The sequence below is a fragment of the Sceloporus occidentalis genome, unplaced genomic scaffold (genome assembly GCF_023333645.1).
Source record: "Sceloporus occidentalis isolate IW3139 unplaced genomic scaffold, rSceOcc1.0.p SCAF_94, whole genome shotgun sequence".
Classification (NCBI taxonomy): Eukaryota; Metazoa; Chordata; class Lepidosauria; order Squamata; family Phrynosomatidae; genus Sceloporus; species Sceloporus occidentalis.
Genome location: NW_028317074.1, coordinates 2,612,983 through 2,630,759, shown reverse-complemented (window position 1 = coordinate 2,630,759; position 17,777 = coordinate 2,612,983).

Genomic DNA, 17,777 nt, shown 5'->3' with positions numbered 1-17,777 from the left:
ACCTTGATCAATGACACAGAGGATGGTAAGGCTATCACCTTTCTAGTCACTTGATCTCTCCGAAATATACTCATGTTTTTATACAGAGTACTGACCAACCATTTATCTTTCACCAAAATAGCATGTACTGGGACATTGCCACGAATTTTTGTCATAGTTACTTGACATTTTTCAGAACCATGTTTAATATATTCAATTCCACATAACGCATTGGTAGAATCATATATAAAAGGATTCCCCTCACACTGAAAATGATTGTCCTTAAATTTGACACAGTTTGTCAAAATAGGTACAGAAAAAAAACACGGTTGAAAGGCCAAATTTTGGATTTTAACATGGATCTCATCCTTCCATGTTCCGACATTATGTACAGTTTTCAACTGAAAGATATTCCGTGGTGTAACGTATGGAATTGACAATAGGAAACATATTTCCATACGCTCTGGGTCAATATAAAGAGGAAGCGCGCTTCCCATTTCATAGGCAAGATTCAGTTGCAGGGGTTCTACTGTATCGCCGTCAACTTTTGTAATCATTTTACGAACGATGTCGTCCGATACAAAATATAAAGGAATGTGTCCTCTTGTCAAGTCAGTCATTCCAGATTGCACTTCATCCAAAAATGAAACTGTGTGGAATAATATCGGGTCGCGCATAAACAAAAGTTCACGTTTGAATTGTTCATGACTTTGGTTCAGATATATGGAGTGAGATATTAGCTTAGAATGCATATTCGTGGTTACAATGGTATCATTCACCTTAACTATTTCATCTACCAGATACTCTCTTTGTCGTTCCATTTCCCGATGAATAGCATTGATTTCTCCTTTTAAACCTCGAATTTCATTCTCCAAAGTCTGAACAGAAACAGAATTTGCAGCAGACATACCTGTTGCAACGACTGCATCTATGGTTGTACATACCAAGGCAACAATTAAAGCAACAAGGAATCTTTTAGCTCGATGATTCATGGTAATGGAACTTGATACAAACGGCTTCCTGGCTTGTTCCAAAATTTCCTGAACGCGTCTTTGTGCTCTTTCAAGATGCATCTGGTACCAGGATTTTAATTCAGGGAGCTGCATCGATGAAACGTACTCTTTTTCGATGGAGATCTTTGGGTCTAAGCAGACAAACACACATTGTGTGTAAGGATGAATCCAGGAGTCTCTTGGATCATGATGCCAGAGGATGGTCCAGGCTCTGCGATCGGTTCCATCTGTATCTCGTGACACAGGAGTAATACGATCCAGACGATCGCCACATCCTTCTTGGACATCTTTCAGAATTTGAATGCTTGTCTTAATATCCAAAAAGAAAAATAGTGTGAGTATACATACTTGTAATATCACTTGACATTAAGACATATCTATCCAAGCTATCTATCTATATTAATATAGTTGCTGGATGGTATGGAAATTAATGAGATGGATATACATGATCGCATAACATAAGTCAAGTTGTATACGATACCACATTGTTGATTTGGATCTTCTGATTCCAAACAGATGTTCAGTCTTCTATCTCAGGATCATTATCTATAATTCTTAACTGAGATCTAGGATGACAAGCACTCAATTGGTTAATATGAACCCATTTTTCAACAAAATCACCATCTTTAGGAATCTTGATTTTATAAGCTACTGGTGAAATCTTGTCAGTTATGACATATTGACCCTTCCAAGAAGGTAGAAACTTCTTTTCCTTCACTTGGTTTCAAGCAAAGTTATACAGATAAACTTGGTCGGAGATCTCATATTCTTTCTTGGTAGTCTTCAGATCATAATAGGTTTTAGCACTGACTGCTGCTTGTCCTAGATTATTTTGTGCAAAAGCAGATGCATGTTGGAGATGTTTACGTAGATTTTCAACATACTGATGGGTTGTTGCAGCGTTGATCAAATTATGATCAGATGTACGATATAGCAAATGTTGTGGTAAAACCATGTTCCTGCCTGTCATCAATTCAAAAGGTGAAATCTTAGTAGCAGTACTAGGTGTAGCTCTAATAGCCATTAGAACTAAGGGCAATTTAACATCCAGTCCTTGCCAGATACTTTTTGAGTATATTTACTATGGACTTCCACAATCTGACTCGATCATCTGAGGAAGGCCAAATCTGGAAAATACATGATTGATTAGTAATGATGCGCACACAGAACCAGTGTTCTCTTTACATGGAATACATTCTACCCATTTTGTAAACATACATGTAACAGTTAACATATACTTGTTACCTCTTGAGGATCTAGTTACTGGTCCTATGAAATCGATTTGTATGTCAGACCAAGATAGAGACAGTCCTCGTTTCTGAAGTGGTGCACGATGAGTTGGAGCATGAGGTTGGAATTGCGGACAAATCAAAAATCCTCGTCAATAAGCTTGCACATCTCTTAGCATATGCGGCCAATAGGCATAATCACGCAGTATTTCATAGGTGATCTTATCCCCACGATGACCAGATGTAGGTGCATAATGTGCATGTTGGAACATTAAACCTCTAAAGGCAGTAGGAACTACCCATTGTTGTATCCCATGTTTGGATGTTCTGATCAGCAATCCATCCATCAAATTGAATTGGACTTTATATCTCATTAAGATTTGCAAGTCTTCATTATTTTTACAATCATCATCGGTAATAGGATTGGCAATAGGATCTTTTATATACTCATAAAATCGACCAATAACAGGATCGTTATTTTGACTAGTGATCAGATCCTCAATAGGAAATTCTTGACTCCTTTGTGCAATATTAAGATCCACTTCATTTCTAGCTTGCTGTCTAGTTATGGCTTCAATCTGAATTGATCCAGTAAGATCATCAATGTTAAAAAGTTCTCCATTGATGGCTGTCTGTTTTGCTAATGAATCAGCCAAATCATTATCTTCTTTATCGATACTTTGTATCTTAGAATGGCCTTTGGTTTTCTTCCAGTAAAGGGTCAAACCATGTTTGGTTACCAATTTATCAATCTTACAAAACAGCTTACCATGCTTCACAGGTTTATTGTTACTTCTCAGCATTTGGTTACGTTTCCAATTAGGCAGATACTCGACAAAACTGTTGCGCATATAGTTAGAATCTGTTAGGATAACAAATTATTTAATACCATATTCAGTTGCCATTAGAATTGTCTTACATACGGCACAAAGTTCAGCTGACTGCTTTTAGGACCAATGCTGTATTCTACAGATATATTTGGATAATCACCTATCCAGGTGATTCCAATACCTGCAACCAATTTCCGTTCATTATCAACGGTGATTTGATATGAACAACCATCTATGTATACACATGATAGTGGTCGACAATTTTCCTCGTCATAAGCTTTATACGGAGAAAGTAATTGTTCCTCTAGGAAATCACCTCCTGTAGAGTTACCATCTAGAGTTAAAGCAGCACAATCATGTAGATCTGCTAGTCCTTGGGCAACCACATTTTTCTTATTTTGATTATAACAGACTTTTAACAGCCATCCCTGTAAGAATAAAGTCCATGCAGAAAGATTACCGTCTCGTATCCTGTCGCTCTGCAAATATTGTAGAGGTTGGTGAGCATTTTCTACAATAATCTTCTCGCTGTGGATATAGCTCTGAAAATTTTGTAATGCCCACACTGTAGACAATAAAGCTTTCTCACAGTTGTTTCGACAGGTGACAAGGTTTTGCTAGCATATGCTATGGGTTGATATGACCAGAATTTATGTAACCAAAAGGCATCCGGGTCCAAGTATACTGCTGTTTTCCAAATGTAAAGGCCAACTTGTATTGGTCCTCCTTGTGTACCGGAATAGTCCAGTATCCCTGGGCACAATCTAGGGCAGTGAATATTTTGGATCCTTGCATTTGTACCAATTATTGGTCTATGTAGGGTAGAGGCCATCCAGACATATACACACATTTAGCTGTCTTAAATCAGCTCACAAACGTCATTGACCATTAGGCTTCAGAATTCCTAGGATGGGGTTACTATATGAACTGTGCTTGATACATATGGGTGGTAGATTGGGATCAGTCTGGATTCTAGCGACATGAAGGTTAGTAAACCCACAATCATATGAATCTTTGGCAAAGATCTCTTGGAATTCCATTAGGATTTCCTTTAGCTGTTGACGTTCACTGTCATTAGAGCACGCATCAGCCATGGATATCTGTTCTTCCACCCTTTCCTGAAATCCAGGAAAAACTTCAGGTTGACCTATTTCGAAGGATTCCTCAAGTTTAGAGGTTAGCTCCTCTTCAGGTGGATTGATCTTCTTTTGGTCATGATATTCTTGTAATTCCTGTTCATCGATTAGGCGGTCAAAGATGATGGAGGATTCTTCAATCCTGCACAAACCTTCACCTATACTGAAAGGATAAACAGACTGGATAGTGAATAAACCTTCTGGAATAGAATTATACAATTATTCTAGTCTTGATGTTCGAATAATTGGAATTTTAATAAAGACAGGAGGCGAATATTTGCTTAACACTTCCTTTACTTCTCACCATAGCAGCAAAGGATAAAAATAGTGAACCAATCACAAAACAGAAACAGAATAATATATATAGCTGTCAGGAACCCTCTATCTTCCTCTTTCTGCAGCTGCGAACATAATGAACAGGAACGGACGAAATGCCAACGTAACATCCATCAATTGATGATGAAGAAATCGCAGCCAACAATCCAAATGAGGCGAAATTTAAACTGCAAAAAGAAGAAAATTCGTGACAGCAAACATATATGATATCTTATATGAATAAAACGTAATTCTGGAAAATTATAATGTAATCCAAAATATGAATTTACCAAAAAATTTTATGATACCACAAAACACATATATATATATATATATATATATATATATATATATACATATATAGATACAACCTTAGGAAAATAAACAAATAACCTAAGGGAGGGAGGGAGGGAAATATTCGCCTCCTGTCTTAATAATAATTTTAAGGCAAGACAGGAGGCTCATATTTGCAATTTTAATGCCTGGACACCAACGACTGAACTGCCGAATCCACAGGCTTAAAATAAAACTCCCGAAAAGTCGAAGCTCGTGACCAATCAGCCGTCCTGAGAATTTCTGTCAAAGAACCTCCTGAATTAAAAGCGGAAGAAGCAGCCGCTCCTCTAACCGAATGCGCACCAAAATGACTAGCAATACCAGCCAAAGACAATAGCCAACGGATCCATTTAGCTAAGGTAGGATTAGAAACTGGGCGAAAAGGTTTGGAGTAAGACAACAGGAGTTGAGAGTTAGCCGACGAACGATGAATTGCCGTAAGAGCCAGGTAAGTGCGAAGACATCTCGCAACACAAATCTTAGGATCCGCTGCCAGGTACGGGTAAGAAATGGAGGATGAGAACGTTTTAGTACGTTTCCTCAAATTAAATTCTACACATTCCGGAGAAAAAACAATGGAATCAGCCTCTAAAGCGCCAACATCAGCAACTCTACGAAATGAGAGAAGACATAAGAGCATGGCAAGTTTAGCTGATAATTGCCTCAAAGAAAGAGAATCATTATCTGGCCAATTACGTAAAAAATTCAGAATTATAGAAACATCCCAAAAAGAGTCGTAACGAGGAGCAGGAGGTCTACTTAAACGAATGCCTTTGAGTAGACGACATACCAGTGGATCCCTACCAATAGGTCCGTCTGAAGAACCAACATGGGAACCAGAGATTGCGGAACGAAAAACATTAATGGAACGGTATGCCTTACCGGAAGAAAATAAGTAATTCACAGGGGCTGTATGAGGATCAACTTGTTGTCCCACACACCAAGACAGAGAGGAGTTACCAAAACAATTGTCACTTGCAAAGCAAGAATCCGTTGTATGACCCTGGGAATAAGAGCGAACGGAGGGAAGGCATAAGCCCCCATGACTGGCCAATCTTGAAGAAATGCATCCGTCGCTAGAGCTTCCGGATCCGGGAGCCAGCTGAAAAACTGTGCAATTTGGCAATTTGTCCTGGAAGCAAAAAAAGATCCAATGTCAACGGACCCCTGCGACTGTTGATACGTTGAAAAACTTTTCGATTTAGTGTCCAGTCGCTGGCGTCTCTCCAATGTCTGGATAACCAATCCGCCATCTGATTCTCTATTCCCGGAACATATTCCGCTAGAACAGAAATGTTGCGGTCGAAACAAAACTGATAAATGTCTTTGGTTAGGTCTGCAAGACGTCTGGACTTGGTGCCCCCCAAACGGTTGATATATCTGACCGCTGAAAAATTGTCCATTCTCAACAGGAGGCAGCAATTGGAACAATCCTTGGCTAGACTGCGAATAGCAAAAGAGCCTGCAATCAGTTCCAGGCAATTGATGTGAAGAGAACGTTCCTCTAGAGACCAAACGCCTCCCGTGGCCTCTAGAGAAGAAACTGCTCCCCATCCTATCATGCTTGCATCCGATTCTAGGATGAAATCCGGGCGAGATCCGAAAATGGCTCTGCCGTTCCAAGCCTGCATGTGAACAAGCCACCATTGCAGCTCCTGACGGACATCCACCATGAGACGTACTATTTGATCGTAAGATGGGTAACGTTTCAAATAACTGGCTTTGAGTCTCTGTAAAGCTCTGTAATAGAGAGGACCTGGGAAAATGGCCTGAATGGAAGAAGAGAGAAGTCCCACAACTCTCGCCAATTTTTGTAGAGGGCACGACTGCATGCGTAATAAGCGTCGAATCTCTTGATAGCCGAAATCTTCGAAGCTGGGAGACGAAGTACTGCTTCCACGGAATCTATTTCGAAACCCAAAAATTTTATTGTCTGAGTTGGAGACAACTCTGACTTTGGAACGTTCACCAAAAAACCTAGATGATGAAGAGTATCCATCACAAAAGACGTCTGCTCTGCCAGAAGATCCGGATCCTGAGAAAATAGTAAAATGTCGTCCAGGTAAATGATTGACCTTATTCCTCTGGAGCAAAAGAAAGCCATGACTGGACGAAGGAGCTTGGTAAAGCACCAAGGGGCTGAGCTGAGACCGAAAGGGAGACAACGGAACTGCCAAAGCTGGTGACCCCAGTAAAATTGAAGGAACTTCCGAAAATCTGGATGAATGCGAATAGAGAGGTAAGCATCTTTTAGATCCAGCCTTGTAAACCAGTCGCCTTTTTTCATGAGATCCCGAAGGAGATGAATACCTTCCATCTTGAAATGGTGATATCTGACATATTGGTTGAGAGCTCGTAAACTGATTACAGGACGAAGATCCCCCGTTTTCTTTTTTACTAGAAATATCGAACTTACGAACACTGGGGCACCTGATGCCCGCTCTATTGCACCTTTCTTTAGAAGAGAAGATAACTCTTCTTCTATCAAATCTGCCGTCCTGGATGCCCTGAAAACCGGACGGCATAAACGCTGTACTGGAGGAACAACAAAATCTATGCAATACCCCTGGACCGTATGGAGGATCCATGGGTCTAAAGTAATCAACTCCCAATTGTGGGAAAAATAAGATATTCGACCAGCAACTTGTGGAAGGGAAGAATGGTAAACTGGAAGAGAACTTACCGGTATTGTAGCGACCTCTGGCGAACGCTGAAGCTCCTCTGCCTCGGAAAGCGCCGCGAACCGTCGATGGTGTGGAACGAAAAGATCCCCGGAATGTTGATGGCATCTGGTTTTGAGAAAACCTCGGGCCTGCTTGGTAAAACCGGCTGGAGATCCGGCCCCTAGATCGTCCAGCCCTGGACAAAAAACGTGGATCCGTCTGGAACACCTTTCTCATGGATGTTTTGGCTTTAGACCAGGAAGACATCACAGAGACATGGCGATTAAGCTCTTTTACAAAAGAGTTGCCAAACAATAAACCGTTAGCTGTAGAACCTAATTCTTTAGACCCCAGCTCAGCCAAACGTGCGTCCATTCGTAATAAAGCAGCCTTTCTGCGTTCCGTTGAGATAGCCACATTAGTATTGCCTAACAGGCATATGATTCTGAAGGCCCAATCACGCACCAGTTTGGGGTCAAGGATAGAATCCCGCAAATAAGCTCTGTCAGCTAAAGATAAAATTTGTGTAATAGGCCCAACTATATCAAGTAATTTATCTTGAGCCGACTTGAGGCCTTGTTCTAATCCCTTGCGGGGATCCCGTTTATTATTAGACAGGAGAGTGACCACATTAGGATCAAACTCCGGTGTCAAAGCCACTGGTAGCACCAGGCGAGGGCATTCTGCCCGCAATTTGTTCCGCACCTCTTTCTCCAAAGGGCGTTGTAGCCATTTTTGTAGATATTGAGCTATATGCTCAGGCGGGGCCCACTCTGTAGCCCGAGGATGACGCATGACAGTGGGGTCAAAAAGCGCCTCTCCTGCAGGGTCCAACACCGGAGTGTCAGCATTCGGAGATGAAATGGGTTGAGATACAGTAGCCTCAGTATTTTTTAAAGACTGACGGGGCTCGTCTATCATGGACTCACGGACGAAGCGTGAGTGTTCTCCTCTGGACGGAACCAGATTAACTGAATTTTGAGAATCATCCGATGAAGTGGCATGCCACTCATCAAGTAGTGTCATAACACCGTCTGGCTTATCAGAAGCCATGGACACCTGACCCGACTCCCTGAGAGTATGAGATGAACTAGCATGTTTCGCTCGCTTAGCAGGAGCCTTACCCTTGCCTGCAGAGACACTTCTACCCTTCCATGGGCGTTTTCTTGAGACAGAATCATCTGATAGATCAGAGTCATACACATGAACCTCTTGCAGAGGATTATCAAGGACAGGGTCTAATGGGATAGAACCCAGAGACTGAGCAGCTAAGGGTAGTGACAATTTTTCAGTCATTTTTTCCATAAAGACTTCCATAGAGGAAGTAAACTTGGATTCCAACCAAGACATCAAAAACTCCTGAGAAGGATTAGATTCCTCAGCCATGATGATACACACCAATAATATATATATATCAATACAGGGACTCAGCCTGTAACAACTCAACTTTTTTTTTTTTTTATATTGTAAAAACGGCAATAACCACGGGCTCACCGTGAGGATCACAAATAATTACGGAAGGTACCCGAAGAAAAAATAACAAAATACAATGTAAAATATGAGCCGAACAGATCATGAACTGTCCAAAGAAGAAGCGTTGTATAACTGCTACCACGCGGGAAAGTAACCGCACAGTAGCAGAGAAAACCAAAAGGTGGCGGCGAAATCTCGCGAGAGAAGACCGCACAACTAAGGGAAAAACGATACCGGGAGAAACCAAAATGGCCGCCGCGAATGAACACGCAGTAAGAAAAAACAATAGACAGCGGAAAGCCGAAACCGGCGAGAAGCCGGCACTAGAAATCAGCCGAACGAACCGACAAAGGTAAGTAGAAACCCGGAAAAGCCAAAGGCTGATAGAATAAGCACTGCAGCAAACGGAGAAAACAACTAACACCGAAGGAGTTATAAAAGGAACACTCCTGATAACGGAGAAATCCAAATATAGGACAATCCATCACAAGCAAAATAAGTCATTCAAAACTTAAAGAAATAAACATAAACCTAGGAAAAAATATATACCTCTAGAGAAATATACCTAGAGAAAATATATAATAAATAATAAACAATAAGTCACCAATGTGAAAATCACCAAAATGTATGAACAGCCAATGTAATGAAAGGAGCTGACCTGTATACTTGAGGTGAGCAGCAAAGAAAGAGGAAGATAGAGGGTTCCTGACAGCTATATATATTATTCTGTTTCTGTTTTGTGATTGGTTCACTATTTTTATCCTTTGCTGCTATGGTGAGAAGTAAAGGAAGTGTTAAGCAAATATGAGCCTCCTTTCTTGCCTTAAAATTAAACATTTGTTCCACTATTTGTTCTTCTGTCAGGTATTCTTCAGGAATGAGACCTATAACATGATTTTGGAACCCAAAAGTATAATATTCTGAATCCAATGCCAAACCAACAACCGTACCTTTGGCTAAGGTAATATTATGAGGTGCAATGTTGTTTATAACAACATAAATATGGTTTCCGTGAATATTTACTATTGGTGTGGGTGTTACCATGAAACCTAGCTGCTGCATCCGGTTGGATAAGCAGATAAATGCATTAGGATTTCTCAATTTCTGGCCTTTCTTAACCTATTGTAACGACTGAATGAGGAGGACCCAGGATGGCGGAGTGAGCCAGGCAAAAAGAAACCAGGAGTAGCCAGGATTGCTGGAACCAAGAATCAGGTCTGGTAACCAGTAAAGCAGGAAGCCAAATCAAATCCAGAAGAGTAGTCAAACAAGCCGAGTCAATACCAACGATCAGAGAACAAGAGCCAAATCAGAAAACAGGAGCAAAGTCAGCAAGTCGGGTCAAACGAAGAAATAGTCACAGCAACTCGCACAGGAAAACGGCAGAATACACCAACCAAGGGTGACCCAGAAGAGGAAGTCCAGGTTTAAATAGGGAAAGGTGGAGGTGTGTCCTACATTAAGGAGGTCACCCGAGGTTATAAGAACACGTTACAGATGCAATATTATGTTTTGACCACACGGTGAGCTGTGCTACCTGTTTGCCGGTGAAGACGCCAACCGGGTAGCGGTGGTACACGCTGCCCGGGAAGCCGTCTGAGGAGGAAACGTTGCGGGACCGGCCATGGCGCGGGACCGGAGAGGCAGGTAAGTCCTTACACCTATATGGGTAGAAGAAAGTTACTACTCCATTGTGGAATGGTTACATCTCCAGGAACTTGAATACCGACTGCATATGGCAATAACTGTGCCGATTTCAGTGCTTCATCTTCATCCTGAAATTCACAAGGATCGCCTTTTAACCTGGTCCAGAGATTAGAATTAATCAGATCCAGATGGATAGCAAAGCGATGTATGACATCATTGCCCACATAAATCTGGTAACGGGGTTCGTCTAACACCGGAAACAAATGTTTGGCTGTCTTATTTCCAATAGAAATGGATAACAAACATTTTGCAATAATATTTTGGTTTTCTGATTCGCCGTCCAGATTATGGATCCACCTGTTTTGGGGAGAAAGATACCGGATCATTTTAGGATTAGCAATCTGTTTTAACAGATTCTTGCTAATATAGCTGTTTTCACTCTCCAAGTTCAGCTTGGCATTCTTACTTCTCCCTAGATCATTCACTTGAACAGGAAAAAAATAATTTATTAACCCTTTCAATTTTATCAAGGAATTGAACATGATCTGCTGACTCCACAGACTCCCCATAATCCCTGTGAAGAGAAATGGTTAAAACATCGCCTTCCACTTTTGGCGTTTAAAATCTGTATTGCTAGATATTGGAGAAAACAGGATTTGCCAAATTGGCAAGAGATTAAAATGCAAATAAATTTACAAAGTAATGTAGAAAAATATTTTTTTCTAAAAGAAGCTAACTCAAGAGAGAGGTATGAGTGCATTTGGCAGAAATGGTTTCAAATAACAGATTAAAAATTCCCTGTGCATTAATACAACCACAGCACTGCTCCAACGGCCTTTGTTTTAGATCTATTTTGGCCTTGACAATTTATAATCTCCCTCTCCTCCCAAAGAAACACTGAGTGTTTGAATATTTAAAATTATTATTCTTTAATGCTATGAGCTTTAAGGGAATACAACAAATAATCATATATGAATGTCTATGTTTCTATGTTGTTATGTACCATATGTATTTTAATGTTTTGTCCTTTTTTTTTATACTCTTGAAAAAAATCTTAATAAAGAATGAGAAATTTAAAAAAAAACAAAAAAACATCGCCTTCCAGAGAGACATTGCGGATCCTCTCCGGCTGAACTTTTATGGAATGATCATCTGCAGGGGAAATAAAATCATTAACCTATAGAACAGTAACATCAGATGACTGACTATTCATAAAATGAATTTCAATTGAGTCCGGCCTTTCCTCAATCACATGGCAATTACACCTGGATTGCTGATGGGATTTATCATATGGAATGGGTACTTTAGTTTGTGACCATACAATCCCATTCACACAATCTATGATTACGTTAAGTCTTCTGAGTAGATCTATACCCAAAATCAATCGGTCATAGGGGAGATTTACCACTATTACCGGGTGTCTCAAGGTCTTATTACCTATAGTAAACTTTAACCAGGTAGAACCTATGACATGAAGGGAATTACCTCCAACACTCAGTAGAGTATTTGGAAAGTCTCTTAGTTTCGGCTTTTTTGCTGCTAATTCCATTACCTGTTGAAAGTACACTTTTGACAATATAGTCGCCTGTGACCCAGTGTCTATTAACCCCATGAAGGGTTGTGGTAATGAGTCCTGTATGTCTACAGAAACATAATATCTTCCTTCATGCTCTTCTAGTTCACATAGAATATGTCAACATATCACTTGTCTTCCATATGTCACCTGTCACAGCAGTAGTTCCAACCTGTACTGATGTATGCACATTCTTACCCACTAGTTCTTCCTTCTCATGAACGTCTTGACCATTTAAGCTGTTACTAGCGGTAGGCATCTCATCGCTTAACTCCTTCAGAGCCGGTTCCTGGGAACTAGGTGCTTTTAAAGACAAGTTAGCTTGCAGACCCATTTGGTCTGACTGGAATTTAGAAGAAAAAGTTACAGACACGTCCCCCCTAGCCAGAAGTGGAGGGACCACATAGGTTTTACCATCATTAACACAGTCATCTGATAGATGGTAAAGATCTGGAAGTAAAACAGGGTTAGGAATTATATCATCTGATAACCGTCCCTGTACTGCCACATCGGCTTTAACTATCCTATGATCTATTGTGGAGGAGCTGGCATTGTAGCAGGACCTACTCCTAAAAAAGGATTGGTGGTTACTGTAGCCATAGTTTGATTTAACTTAGTAATTTGCTCCGTTAACAATTTGATTTGGTCACTCATCAATTGATGAGCCGGCTAGGCTTGGAGTTATTTGGCTGAGACTGTTGGGAGTTATCATACTCAGATTGGCTAGATCTGTCCCTTTTGGTCCTGTAAAATGTCCTCCTTGCCTGAGGGTTTTTATTCCACTGGGAATTACCCTTCTTCCACTGTGGATTCTTTTTGGCAGTGGGATTTTTTCCTTTTGTATCCTGGGATTCCACATTAAGAGTTTTAGGCCTGACAACGGGTGAGGCTGTAGCCGATTCCTGTTTCTGAGGTTTAGGGGATTTAACCACCTCAGCATAGCTTCTCTTTTTCTGGGATTCTAGAAGGACTTGGGTACTGTATACAGCGTCATGCATTCATTAACAACCCAATCTAATGAGCAATCGCTATCATAATCTCTAGCAAGATTTGTCCATATTGGAGAAGGCATTGCATAGAAGAAAAGATCTCGGAATTCTCGAGAGTCATATCTGGGTTTACGTTCTGTAAGAGAATAGGCGTTCTTTAGAACAGTTTAAAACTCTCTAGGACTTTGGTGAGGCCTACATTTGAGATTATACACAGTCTTTTTAGCATCTGAGACAGTTTTATACTGTCCAAACTCTAACTTAATCTCATATTTCACCTTAGACCAAGATAGGGTTTGCATACTTTGTAAACCTTCAAAGTAATGTCTGTGATGATTTGAAAAAGTCCACGACACATAGTACTTCTTGTGGGTGTCATCATCCATTCACAAAAACTGCATTGCCCTTTCAAATGATTCTAAATGGTCAGCAATATTAGCTGTGCCTTTTTTAGAAAATTCGGGAACAGTCTCCTTAAGGAATTTAATTACCTTAGGGGCATCATAGACAGGTACGGGTAATTTCTTAGTACCCTTTATCGCTCCTTTAAAGTTACGGGAGCGCCCGTCTGATCTGTGTGTTTTGGCCGTATTGGCACCTTGTAACATCACAGAGGGTTCACCTGAAACATGACCTTCTGAATAAACGGAAGATTCACTATCACTTTTATCACTATCCTGATTCTCATCAGAGTCATGTGTATCAGAAAATGTAACCTTATGATTCCGTTGTGATTGGACAGAAGCCACCTGATTAACCTGTTCTTGTATAGTTTGTAATTGCTTACTTAAACCTATACTCTGTTACGGTGGTGTGGGTTTTAACCCCTTCATCACCTTCACCATACAAAGATAGCACACTTTGCACACTATCCTGGTTAGACAATTGGGCTTGGAGTTCTCGTATCTTCAGTTATCAAGATCATACTGACAATCCGTTTCCCTGCTCTTAGCATCAGAGTACTGGCCATGAAGTGCAAAATACTTATCAGTTAAATCATCAAACCTTAGTTTCAACTGTTTGTACTCTGCCTGGGTATCATTTAACTGATCCAGGGCTGCTTTAGAAGCTTGCAACTCTTTTTGGAGACTAGACACTTCTTTTTCTCTAGTTTTACAACCTTGCAACAACCAAGAAGCCAATACAAAAAAGTAGGACCAGGATGAAAAGATTAACCCTTCTTGCTCCTTCAAATCTGATGTTTGAACAATAGCATTCAAAGGTCCAACCAAGGGTGATCCTTCAGACCATTCACTTATTAGGGTCATTTGTACATCATCCTTAAGGGATTGGAGCCACTCTCCATAAGTCTCTTATTTTCATATTTTTATGATAACCTCTCATAATATCCTGTTTAATATTATTAACATGCACCAGCACTTCTTCTTTAGATACTAAAACATCTTCACTAGAAGTAGCACTCGATTTGGTGGACACAGACATGTTTTATGCACCGATCACTTATGAAATACACAGTACTATATATCAATAATTTGAATTATTACTTTACGTGAAATATCTCAGCAGTGCCTCCAAGTATGTTAGGGATATTAGTGAGACAAAATAGACAAAACCAATATTTTATCACATATGCAAAATAATTATTGTAGGACCACATCCACAATATTAACACAAAGATACCCTATATTTTATCTCTGATCCTAAATTCTTTCAAATCGGGCCAAAAATTATAATTCAAATTAGATATATATATATATATATCACCACGATAGTCAATCAAAAATATTTATTGTATAAACACAATTTATAAAATATCTAAGTCATGCAGTGCATAATATAAAAACCAAAAAATTCTTAACATGTCAAAATGAATTAAATCCAAAATACAGTATAATATCGATGAGTTATCAAATATGAATTATTACTTTGAGTCTAACACACACAAAATGCAACAGGTGAAAAAGCACGTGACATAAACATTTTAGCTTGATCAATTATCACCTTATATAACCAGCATTTATTATCAAACCAATTAATTTCCACTCCACTCAGCAACCAAACATCATAATAATCAGGGTGGTTACAAAAAGAGCACTCTCTCTCTCTATATATATATATATTAGTCTTACTAATATGACAATTAAAAATAACTTAATAATGTCTTAAGAGTATTAGTGAAATTTTTAATAGATGCAAATAATGTCAAACTTCAGTTACAGGTAAAAATACCTTTTACATCATTGTCATTATCATGGGTTATAAGCTGCAGTCTCACAAGCTGTCATATACAATAATGCCACATACTATTTCCCAGAAGGGAATTCTATATTGAAGTAGACAAAATTCATTTCTATTGAGAATAATAAAACCATTATATTTACCACCACTTGTTGCTGTGGTCCAACTGGTTCTTGTAGATATCAATCCAGGTTCAGTGGGAAAATTAAGTGGAAAGAAATATAACTTTCTTAAAGTTATATATGTTAGAAACTCAAAGTAATTCTAAGAGTAAAATATGGTGCCAAGATCTTGTGAGGTTCCAAAATTCCAATTGTCTGGGAGTAAATTTGTATCGGTCAGAGTCCGTATCGGTGAGTCCCTAAATTATTTAAAACATAAGCTTTTAAAGACAGGGCTTATTATCATATTCTCCACCTATTGATTGGAATTCTCCAATCATAATGGTGGGTTTTACCCATTATAATTAGGACTTCTTATCATAGTTGTACCATTGTATCATTGTATTTCCACCATTAACCTCTAAGAGACGCTCTGGTCTAAGAAATAACTTTAAGACAATTACACATAAGTTTGGAATTTATCCTTGGTCACCCATATCTCTAGACCTTACCTCCTAGGTAGTAAATCAGGTTTTGGGGGTCTTACAATGTATCCCCCATTTCAATTTACATTCCTAGAGATATGCAGCTTCTACTCCTTAACTTTCTCATGGAAGATAAGACTAATTAGGTAATATTTGCTTAAGCAGCTATATTCATAAAAGCTTCTTTGTTCTCAATTATAGAGAGAACAAAGACAGAAAAAAAAATCATTATATGGTTAAGGAAAACAAAATGGTTCCGACTCCATTTTGTGCTCATATAAAATACACAAAATATGGAATACCTGTTTTCCAGCCTAAAATATCTGACAATACTGATATATGGCTAAGCAGCTGACAGAGGAGCATAAATGCAAGGGCTTAGGCGTTAGTTTCATGGGTTCACCGTTACAAGCCCAAAAGCAAGCAGCAGAGTATGCAGAGGAAGCATCATCTCGAGCAGCAAAGAAATTCAAGACGGAGCCGTCAGCAACAAAGTTGATGTTGACTGTCTTCTGGAAAAAGTTGGTACGCCTTCGGGAAAATTGCATTGCAAAGGAAGGCAAAAAATTGTTATTTGTTCTTGAAATTAAAAAAAAAGTCCAGAAACGTTTCAAACGTCCCTCATACACACCAAGTGTACTTTTCAGTTGTCCAGTCCCCAGCGCATATTTGTGCCTTTATGAAGTTGAAAAATTGTATTTCATATGGATAGTGTTTAACAGATAGGACTCTATTTTCTTTCTTATGAGAAGTAACATACGCATACAGACTTGTTTACATTTCATTGTTATATTCTGATGGCTTTCGGCTTCCACTTAGTATTGACCTTCGAGAGATGCTGCTTTAGATTCTCGCAGTATTCATATAGCAATTTATTTCCTCCGCTTATTTTGTAATGAAGGGGGCAAGTAATTCACATGCAAAAAGAACCACTAATGGGTATAATTTTCTCTTTCTTGGCATAGAGGAGCTAGTCACCGTCTCACAAATGTTCATTAAGTCATGAGCTTTAACTGCATAATTCACCAAAACACAATCACCAAACGGTTACCTGGAGGGATTGTAACTCTTCAGACAGTAAATTCCATATTAACCTAAACCACTTTTAAGCCGAGTTGGCTTGACTTTTTTAAAAATAAAAAACTTTACATACAAGTATGCAATATTTTATAATAAACACCCCCACAAAATATAGACCTATTTTATTCACAGCTTCACATATTCAGAAACATTAAGATTGTATAATCTGCTCAAAGAAAGTACATGGCACTATTACACATTAAAATTCTGACACAAACCCAAAGTACATGATCAACTTAAAGGCATATGTAAACCACAAACATTCTTTCTCTTTTGAGGCTTCTTTACTGTAAAAGCAGCATACCTTGTGCACATAGATGACTGACTAATAAATGTTTGGGTGGCATTCAGGAGATGGTTTTCTGCATGAATGACTAGCAGCACATAAAGTGATAAAAGCAGTCTTTCAATCTTCTAGCCATATACATTCCAATATCACAACTGCCATAAATCTGTTAACTGCATCTGGTGATGCACCTATATCTGTTTACTGCAACAGAGTGAAGAAACCTTTCGAATCTTATTTGCATACCATTACAAATATAAAGTAGAACAAAGGAATGCATTCAACCAAAATATTTAGCCTTGTCTACAAAACTACAGGACACAAATGCCCTTTTCTGGTTCTAAAAGACACCCAAATAACAAATGTATCTTTCTCCAAACGTAACTGCTTGAGTCATAGCCAGATTATAAACTACATCATCACATTATACTCCAAATGAGCTA